Raw genomic sequence first — 11,489 nt, 5'->3', positions numbered from 1 at the left:
GATTGAAAAGTTCATATTAAGCCAAGATTTCTGACCTGAGCAGCTAAGTGGACAGTGGAACCACTTGCAAAGGCAGGGAACACTGAGGAAGGTGCCGATGCGGAGCAGGGAAGGACCCTTTTGGACCTGCTGTGGCTGGGATACTTTTGAACATTCAGGTGGAGAGACATAGTAGGCAGTCTAAAGGGCAGGAGAAAACTGGGCTCGAAATATGGATCTAGGAGCATCATTAAATTGATGCAAATTGAAGCCATGGGTGTGGATAAGCTTACCTAGGAAGGTAGTAGATACAAGGCAGGAGAGACATCAAGTTATAACCCAGAGTAACACTAACATATCCAATGGGGAAAGAGGAGAGTCTTCAAAATAGCAGACACCATTTTTATATCAGGTTAAAATATGAAATATCACGACATTTCATGGTTTTTCTTATCACAGTTCATATGTGGTTGTGAAAAGCAGTTGGGATCCAAAGATATCAAGACATATTTCAGTTGTAGATGTGCTTTCTGCCTATACTAATGTGGTCTGGCTAGCACATGGCTTGTTGTTTGAAAAGCTTTTTCACAGGCACACATCCTATTATTTAATCCTGAAAAAAATTCCTCTGAGGTACCTATTAACATTATTCCTATTTTATTGACAAGGACATATAGGCTCAGTTCAATAATTTGTTCAGGCTCACTGAAGTCCATACTAGTCCCTCTGACCATCAATCCCATCAGTATAGCACTTTACAGTGGACATAACGTTAAAAAACAGCCCTGCATCTCTTATACTACAGATAGGAAAATAAAGGCTTACAGAAGCCAAGAGGCTAATTAATGTTTCTTTCTCTGGGGAAGGGAGTAATCAACTTGCATTCAGATATTTTGATACCATAAAACCAGTTTTCAATACCTGTTGATTTATAAAATGATAATAACTTAGAAAATCTTCATGGCCCATAAACTAGTGAAATATTTGTTTCTTCATACTGGTTTGTCTGAGTATGGAATTGGGCCTCTGATTATCCACAATGAACCTCATGATTTTTCTAGGAACTTGCTATAGTTTTGCTAGAAGTTATATAGTTCTTTCTGAAAACAAAGAAATAAATGTGAACCCTAGTGATTACTTCTCTGTTTTAGTTTCAGGTTCTCCTGGTGCCATAAAGTAAAATTGAAATATGGGCATATTATTTTGCAACCTTTAAGTTTCTACAAATACTAAATTTTGTCCTCAGGATTATAGCCATCATTACAAGGGAATTAATGAGAAATAACAGTATATGTCAGTGGTCAACACAATACTAAAACATGTAATTTCTTCTGTATAAATTTATAAACCATTATTGGAAGAATCCACCTGTAAATATTTCCTTAATCTACTCTCAGCCGTGGAAATATATAACATAATTAAAAACAGCATATCTTCCACCTAAATGAATGTCTTGAGAATTAAGGAGTTAATTAATATGAAAGTGATTTGTAAATGGAAAATACTCTGTGAAAAATGGGGGTATTCTTATTATTTTATAAATGATAGTAATGAGAATCTATTTCAGTTGGGTAGGGTCATAAGCAATATTTTATTTTTCAACCAGATGAATTCAAACATTTAGAAGATTTCAGCATCAACAAAACAATATGCAGATTTAGGATTGGATATAGAAGGCTGATGTTAGTAGGGAAAAAGCCTCAGAGTCTTGGTGAATGTTCATGGAATGTTCATGTACCTTTTTAATGGTACATTTATTTCTACAAGGTTTTAACTGCTTGGTTCCCATAGTAACTCAAGTGCTAGAGTGATGACTCAGGGAATGACCTTGTACTTCCTGGGATAGCTATTAAGCCCAGATAAATCATTGCTGCTTTTGCAAAACTGTCTTCCAGTCTAGGGTCTTCCATTTGCTTGACATGTACTTTAGGTAATTCACTTTACCTTTGGTTTTGTTTCCTCATCTATGAAGTAAGAATCATAATCCTAATGCTTATATCACATTTGGTACAAAGATATAAGACATTATTACTTTGCTAATTTATTTTTTCTTCAGAAGTTTTATGATATCATAACTCTTACTTTAAAAGGACTGGAACTGCTGCTATAGAATTTAAAAAGGAAAGGTATTTTATTTGGACTTAAGAAATGTAATGTGAAAAAGGAACACATGCATTCTGCATATAATCTTATGAACCTAAAGAATCTCAGAAAATATTAATTTTGTAAAAAATAAATGCATGCTTTCCTCCTTTAAAATTTATATCCAACATTATGCTCATATTATCATTATCTTTTCATTGATAATTTTCTTAATTCAAAATTTGTTCTGTGGAAGTTAAGATGAAGATTCTTGGACAGGAAAATTCTGCAAGACTTGATTCTGAATATGCACCAAAAGGGATGATTGACAATTTGTATGCTGGTAGAGGAGTGATTTTTTTTTTAATTAAAGAAGCTCAGATTCTGTAGTTACAGAGCCAAACACCAAAGCTACCTCTTTGATGTTATAGGAAATTACTCAAGAACTTCAAAAATTATCCTGCAGACCATTTCTCCTTATAAAGGGATGGGGCTCTCTGTTCACTCATGTTAAATACCTGTGACATAGTGGATAAGCATGAAGCTGTAGGGTCATACCTCTTCAATAGGAATGCTTACATTTTTACTTCAAAAAGCAAACTTCTTAAACTTGCCATGCTTCAGTTAGTTTTCTCATCTATAAACAAGGATCATCATACCTATCGTGTGGGTTTTATGTGAGGAAAAAATGATAAAATAACATATATAAAGAGCTTAGTAAATTCTCATGGAAGCCAGCTATGAAATGTACTATTGGACATTCGCCTCAAAAGAATGACTTCAGTTCAGATCAGTTCAGTCACAGTTTTGTCCGACTCTTTGTGAACCCATAGACTGCAGCACACCAGGCCTCCCTGTCCATCACCAACTCCCAGAGTTTACTCAAACTCATGTCCATTGAGTTGGTGATGCCATCCAACCATCTCATCCTCTGTCATCCCCTTCTCCTCCCACCTGCAATCTTTCCCAGCATAAGGGTCTTTTCCAAGGATTCAGCTCTTCATATCAGGTGTCCAGAGTATTGGAGTTTTAGCTTCATCAGTCCTTCCAATGAATATTCAGGACTGATTTCCTTTAGGATAGACTGGTTGGATCTCCTTGCAGTCCAAGGGACTCTCAAGAGTCTTCTCTAACAGTTCAAAAGTTCAAAAGCATCACAGTTCAAAAGCGTCAATTCTTTGGCACTCAGCTTTCTTCACAGTCTCACTTTCACATCCATATATGACTACTGGAAAAAGCATAGCCTTGACTAGACGGACCTTTGTTGACAAAATAATGTCTCTGCTTTTTAATATGCTGTCTAGATTGGTTTTAACTTTTCTTCCAAGGAGCAAGCATCTTTTAATTTCATGGCTGCAGTCACCATCTGCAGTGATTTTGGAGCCCCCAAAAATAAAGTTTGTCACTGTTTCCACTGTTTCCCCATCTATTTGCCATGAAATGATGGGACTGGATGCTATGATCTTAATTTTCTGAATGTTGAGTTTTAAATCAACTTTTTCACTCTCCTCTTTTGCTTTTATCAAGAGGCTCTTTAGTTCTTCTTCACTTTCTGCCATAAGGGTGGTGTCATCTGCATATCTGAGGTTATTGATATTTCTCCCAGCAATCTTGATTCCAGCTTGTGCTTCATCCAGTTCAGCATTTCTCCTGATGTACTCTGCATATAAGTTAAATAAGCAGGGTGACAATATACAGCCTTGATGTACTCCTTTCCATATTTGGAACCAGTCTTTTGTTTCATGTCCAGTTATGACTGTTGCTTCCTCACCTGCATACAGATTTCTCAAGACACAGGTCAGGTGGTCTGGTATTTTAGTCTCTTTAAGAATTTTCCACAGTTTGTTGTGGAATGACTTAGAGTTGCCTTTTGTCTGATTTGTGCTTGTGATCCATAAGAATAAAACAACAAATAGGCCAGTGATGTAAGTCACAATCGTTCATATGCTCATAAAACTCCTAGGAGACAAAACTTTTTCTTGTGTATTCAGAGAACTGCTGTTACAGGAAACCACTTGAGTTGTAGGAGGTAAACTTTAAATCATTTCTTGGATTCCAAGCTAATGAAAGAGCTGAGATGCTGCTACTCTCCTGGCCTCCAGTCTTAGACTCGAGAGTACTTCCAACTTTATAGTGTATTCCACCCACTTCATTTCCTGAATAAGAAAATCAATTTCTCAAAACCTTGTATCATCTTTAACCTTGTTCTATTACCCACCAACCTCTTTCTCTATAGGCAAAAGCGAGGAACCCAATCATGTAATAATGGAGTGAATTGAACCACAGTTTGATTCACTAGGGCTCAGTTCAAATAGTGTTAAGGTGGTTGGATGTGAATGTTCCAACCCAGTATCTCCTCTGAGGAATGAAAGTAATTTCTCCCTCAAGTAGCTTTTGAGAGCTAAAAACAACAAATCAACATCCACAAAAACACTTCCTATAAATCCACCTGTAATGAAATATCTAAAGGAAAAATTCCCTCATTGGAAGTTCTTACAGTCAGTTATATCACGAGGCCCAACTGCAGACTTGGAGACAACCAATTACTGTGGCAGGCTTTCCAGATGGTGCTAGTGGTAAAGAACCTACCTGCCCATGCAGAAGACATAAGAGACACAGGTTCGAGCCCTGGGCTTGGGAGATCCTCTGGCAGAAGGTGTGGCAACCCACTACAGTATTCTTGCTTGGAGAATCCTGTGGACAGAGGAGCCTGGCAGGCTACAGTCCATACGGTCACAAAGAGCTGGATGTGACTAAAGTGACTTAGTATGCACGCAGGCATGCAGTCACTGTGGTATGCTAAAAGCAGCTTAACAGTGGAGCTGAATAATGCTCAGTCTCTTAACTGGCTACTCTTTACAGAGTGAGAGCTTTTCTACTAAGACATAATGTTCCATTAGTGAAAAGATGAAAAAGCAAGATCAGAAATTACATTTTTCAGCACTAACATAACCTTTGCTAGGATTTATAGGCATAGCACAGGGCATAAAAGAAGCTGCTTCCTACTGGTTTTTCATTTCCCACTAGCATGGGACCAACTCACCTCAGTTTGCTAGGACTTTTGAGGATTTAGCACTGAAAATCCTGTATCCCAACAAAGCCCTCATCCTGGACAAACCAAAATGGTTGGTCACCCTATATCTCAAAACAGATTAGTCCTTCACTTAGCCACATCTACAGGTTAATTTTTCAGGCTCCAAAAAAGGCTTTCAACAACAACAAAAACCATCTTCATCAGCTTAAAATGCAGCATTTGAGAAAAATAGAATCATAGGGCTTCCCTGGTGGATCAACAGTAAAGAATCTGCCGGTCAATGCAGGAGATACAGGTTTGTGGGTTTGTTCCCTGGGTCTGGAAGATCCCCTGGAGAAGGAAAATGCAACCCACTCCAGTATTGCTTGGAAAAGCCCATGGACAGAGGAGCCTGGTGGGCTACAGTCCATGGGGTTGCAAGGAGTCAGACATGACTTAGCAACTAAAGAACAATAACAAAGTACAATATATTTGTAAAATAGCTTAATATCCTCCATACGCCTTATTGGTAACACACAGTCACTCATACGTTGTATGGAAACAAGGAGACAGTCCCAGAAATCTTGCCATTTACTGTGAGGAGAGATCATAGGATAATCCATCTCAGTACACCTCAAAAAGTGCTATGATGTCTCTGAACACTTTAAGAGCATAGAACATATATACCTGGAGCCTGGAAAAATCAAGGGGAGCTTCCTAGATAGTGAGAGCTGAGATCTTTTCTTTTAATTGAAAAAAATTTTTAATACAATTTTAAGGTTTACTTTCCATTTATATTTATTACAAAATATTGGCTATATTCTCCCTTATACCCACTAGTTTGTGCCTATTCACAAGTGTGAGGTGATATCTCATTGTAGTTTTGATTTGCATTTCCCTGATGATTAGCAGTGTTGAGCATCTTTTCATATGCCTGTTGACTATCTGCTTTTCCTCTTTGGAAAAACATATATGCAGCTCTTCTGCTCGTTTTTTAACTGGGTTGATTTTTTTTGATGCTGGGTTGTATGAGTTGTTTATATATATTTCATATTAATCCCTTATTGGTCATATTGTTTGCAAATATTTTCTCCCATTTGGTAGGTTGTCTTTTTGCTTTCTGGATGGTTTTCTTTGCTGTTCAAAAGCTTTTAAGTTTAATTAGGTCCCATTTGTTCATTTTTGCTTTTATTTCCTTTACTTTAGGAAAGGGATACTCCAAAATATTGCTGTGATTTATGTCAAAGAGTGTTCTGCCTATATTTTCCTCTAGTTTTATAGTATCTGGTCTTTGACCCATTTAGGTCTGTAATCTATTTTGAATTTATTTTTGTATGTGGTGTTAGAGAATATTCTAATCTCATTCTTCTACATGTAGCTGTCCAGTTTTCCCATCAGCAATTGTTGAAGAGACTGTCTTTTCTCCATTATATACCCTTGCCTCCTTTATCATAGATTAATTGACCATAAGTATGTGGGTTTATTTCTGGACTTTCTATTCTCTTCCATTGATCTATTATGTCTATTTTTGTGCCATAAGCTGAGCCCTTAAACACATGTTTAACTTAGTGCTACTGCTGCTGCTGCTGCTAAGTCGCTTCAGTCGTGTCCAACTCTGTGCGACCCCATAGATGGCAGCCGACCAGGCTCCCCCGTCCCTGGGATTCTCCAGGCAAGAACACTGGAGTGGGTTGCCATTTCCTTCTCCGATGCATGAAAGTGAAAAGTGAAAGTGAAGTCGCTCAGTCGTGTCTGACCCTTCACGACCCCATGGACTGCAGCCTACCAGGCTCCTCTGCCCATGGGATTTGCCAGGCAAAAGTACTGGAGTCGGGTAACTTAGTGCTAGAAGTCACTAAACAAAGCCTTATGTTGAGAAAGGACAGACAGGTTTTCCTGAATACCATGCAACTGAAAACAGCTGACATTGCTGGGAAAGGAGCAGCTCCCAACTGCGAAGAGGGGGATGAGGATGGAAAAAATCTGGGAAGGCCCCAGAGGGGCAGAGTGTGTTCCTCCAGAGCCAACTGCTTCCCTTTATCACGTTTGCTTTCATTTCATGTAGGAAAAGCCTAGTCCCTGAACAATTTCCCCTCTCCAGCATGCAAGGTTCCCCTCTAAAGACCCCAAATGTCCTTGCCATATGTATCTATTAAACCTTGTTCATCTTTTCAGGTTCCTCTGAACATGTCCCTTTGCATCAAGGCTTTCTCAGTCTTTGCTGATTGCCTCCAAGCTTCATCCTCCTAGGCCTCTAATCCTTTACTGCATGTGCTGTACACTTATGAGCTTCATTATACTTGATTTCCAGTATTTTACATTTTTTTATTATTCACATTTGTCAGTCATATCCTCTGCAGTGTCAAAAACACTTAGGGTGCATACTGGGCAATCCATAAATATTTGTTGACTTGAGTAAAAAATCATTAACAGAATTGTTCATATTCAGTTCAGTGAAGTTCAGTCGCTCAGTCGTGTCCGACTCTTTGTAACCCCATGAACCGCATCATGCCAGGGCTTCCTATCCATCACCAACTCTGGGAGTTTACCCAAATTCATGTCCATTGAGTCGGTGATGCCACCCAACCTTCTCATCCTCTGTCATTCCCTTCTCCTCCTGCCCTCAATCTTTCCCAGCATCAGGGTATTTTCCAATGAGTCAGCTGGCCCAAGTATTGGAGTTTCAGCTTTAGCATCAGTCCTTGCAATGAACACCCAGGACTGATCTCCTTCAGAATGGACTGGTTGGATCTCCTTGCAGTCCAAGGGGCTCTCAAGAGTCTTCTCCAATACCACAGTTCAAAAGCATCAATTCTTCAGCACTCAGCTTTCTTTATAGTCCAACTCTCACATCCATACATGATCACTGGAAAAACCATAACCTTGACTAGACAGACCTTTGTTGACAAAGTAATGTCTCTCCTTTTGAATATGCTATCTAGGTTGGTCATAACTTTCCTTCCAAGGAGTAAGCGTCTTTTAATTTCATGGCTGCAATCACCATCTGCAGTGATTTTGGAGCCCCCCAAAATAAAGTCTGACACTGTTTCCACTGTTTCCCCATCTATTTCCCATGAAGTGATGGGACCGGATGCCATGATCTTAGTTTTCTGAATGTTAAGCTTTAAGCCAACTTTTTCACTCTCCTCTTTCACTTTCATCAAGAGGCTTTTTAGTTCCTCTTCACTTTCTGCCATGAGGGTGGTGTCATCTGCATATCTGAGGTTATTGAGATTTCTCCCAGCAATCTTGATTCCAGCTTCTGCTTCTTCCAGCCCCGGGTTTCTCATGATGTACTCTGTATATAAGTTAAATAAGCAGGTGATGATATACAGCCTTGACGTACTCCTTTTCCTATTTGGAACCAGTGTGTTGTTCCATGTCCATTTCTAACTATTGCTTCCTGACCTGCATACAGGTTTCTCAAGAGGCAGGTCAGGTGGTCTGGTATTCCCATCTCCTTCAGAATTTTCCACAGTTTATTGTGATTCACACAATCAAAGGCTTTGGCATAGTCAGTAAAGCAGAAATAGATGTTTTTCTGATATAATGACTGCAAAGAGAACTTTGAGAGATCTGAGTTTAAATTTTGTTTTGCCTCTGTGACCTACAAAAGTTATTATTTGACTCTCAATTTGCTCATCTTTAAAACGGGACACTGTGGCAGATACCCCTAGTTTACCCTCCTTTTCCATTCCACTCTACCATTCTTGACCCTGTTCTGTGTCTTAGGAGGCTGAATACAGGGACTGCATCCACAGACTCCATGGCTCATGATTCTGGCTGGGTTTACCCAGTGACGAGCTGGCAGGAAACACAGGCTGGCAGGTTGGTTGCTTCTTTCCAAAGCAGCTCCATCTTCCACAGCAGTCTCTCCTCTCTTCCTGGACATCGGCTATCCAGCTGTAACTCTTCCTTGGTTCTCTGTTGCTTCTCATTGCAGGATATACTACTCTCTCTTGTTAGTTTCCACTATTACTGCCCATGGCTCTGTAAATAGCCCCTTTATTAAATTTTCTACCAATTACCCAGTTTGACTGTGCAATCTTTTCCTGTTTATACAGGCAACAATCATATTTGCCCTTTGCTAATGTAAACATTAAGTTAAACTATGTCAAGTGTCTAGCACAGTTCCTAGTATAAAGTAAGTCTTAGTGAATATGACAGTCTGACCCTCCTTTTCCGTCCTATACTATTTGGCCTTTTTAAAGACAAGGTACTAGTTTGTGCTGGTATGGAATCTTTGCTTAATCTGATTTTTAATAGTTTGATAACCTTCTCCTCAAAGAAGTCTTTGTTGCTATAAAGAAAAAAACTACAGTTTACATGAGGGTCATTAGCAAGAAAATGCATCTTTCAATGAGTCATGGCAATCTAAAGAACAGTGTACTTCAACTGTGAGTACCTCAACCAGAGTTAAATATGTGCTTTCAAGAACACATACATCCTCAGACTATGAAAGAGCACAAAGATCAGATAGAAGAAAAAGATTTTATTTGGCACAGATAATACTTTCATGGACAAAATCTTGCTTACAAAAATTTGTTTTAGAGGTGATCAATAATATTTCTAGGTCAAGTTTCCTATAGATTCTGTGGCCAGAAGAGTAACTGAGAATTAAATAAAATTGAATTAAATGACAGAATAGCTGTTAGGAAATGATCAAGTCTTCCTTTCTTCCATAAGATGATGACAGAAGAATAAAAGGTCTTCTTTCCTTGTAGTAGGGGTGACTGGACCTGTGAGTTCTTCTATCCAGGAATCCTTGCCTTCCTTACCTCCTGGGGGTTGTTAACAGTCAGAGGTGTAATCAGTTGTTGTAGGTATACTGGGAGGAATTTGTGAACACATCTTTGTTATTAAAGGCTTGAAAGTAAGTGTCAGTTGCTAGCCATGCCCAACTCTTTGTTACCCCATGGACTGTAGCTCGACAGGCTCCTCTGTCCATGGAATTCTCCAGGCAAGAATACTGGAGTGGTTGCCATTTTCTTCTTCAGGAGAATCTTCCCGACCCAGGGATCAAATCTGGGTCTCCTGAACTGCAGACAGATTCTTTACTATCTGAGCCACCAGGGAAGACCAGAGGTTTGGTTCCATGTAAATAATCAAGCAAGGGCTTTCCCAGGTGACACAGTTGAAAACAATCTGCCTGCTAATCCAGGAGACACAAGAGATGCGGGTTCAATCCCTGGGTCAGGAAGATCCCCTGGAGGAGGGCACAGCAATCCACTCTAGTATTCTTGCCTGGGAAATCTGTGGACAGAGGAGCCTGGTTGGCTACAGTTCATGTAGTCCCAAAGACTCAGACACGACTTAGTGACAAAGCACACTCACACACAAAGAGAAAATTAATCAGCAGAAGCACTGTGATTGAGGATTAAAGAAAGGCCCTGTGAAACTGATTGATCCCGGAAGCCAGGGAGGTGGTAGGCATTCTGGTCAAGAGCAGTGGAGGCTGGTGCTCACCGGAACTCAGAGCCATTGTAGTGGTAGAGCACCGATGCCATGCTGGGCTGTGGGCGGCAGGTTGTAACGGTGGCCACATTCTCCACACCTTCCTGTATCTGAGTCCCTTTGAAATGTGACTGTGCAGCCCTTCTCATCAAGAAGTGAAGTTTATTTCTCCACCTCTTCAATCTGAGCTGAATTGTGATGTCTTCTGGTCAATATAAAGCAGTGGGAGGGATGGTATGCCAGTTTCAATCTAGGTCTTAAGAGGCTTTGTGTGTTTCTGCTCTTTCTCTTAGAACCTGGAAAATCTGTCATGTATGCAGATTCAAAACAGCCTACTCTATGAGAGACACATGGCCTGGTCCCCTTCCCATCCCCCATCTGAGAGCCAAACAACCCAAGAAGCCGCTTTGCTGACTCATAGCTCACCACAGATGTTATGTGTGAACCCAAGAAAAACAAAGACTACTCAACAAAGCCCAGTCCCAACTGTCAACCCACAGAACTAGGAACTCATCATGTTTAAATCACTAACTTTTTAGGTTGTTTATTACACAGCAGAGCTAACTGGTTCACTACGCACCTCTGACCTTGGGGTTTTGATCAGGATCTCTATGGCCTAGCTTGGCATGGGAGAATGCTGCTACCTGCCTACGGAAGGGCCATGTTGACCTTAAAAAATTCAGTATCAGTGACCAACGAAGATGCCTAGCACCTACCATTTTGATATCCTTTCTGTCCTTCAGGGTTCTTGTATAATCAAAGGAGGGAGGAAGGGGAAACCCTTGCCTCTATTTCTGTCAGATCAATTGATATTGAATTTTATAACCATCTTAATATGTGGGGACTCAGGTCAAACTTAATTTTAATTAGAAAAATAATAAAACTTGGTTCCGTAGCTTAGGTCATATTTTTAAAATAAGAAAATTTTAAATATTTAATAGTCCCTTATTTGAAACCATAA

The sequence above is a fragment of the Bos indicus genome, chromosome 20 (assembly GCF_029378745.1).
Source record: "Bos indicus isolate NIAB-ARS_2022 breed Sahiwal x Tharparkar chromosome 20, NIAB-ARS_B.indTharparkar_mat_pri_1.0, whole genome shotgun sequence".
In the NCBI taxonomy this organism is placed as follows: domain Eukaryota; kingdom Metazoa; phylum Chordata; class Mammalia; order Artiodactyla; family Bovidae; genus Bos; species Bos indicus.
This window is presented reverse-complemented; position numbering follows the sequence as displayed.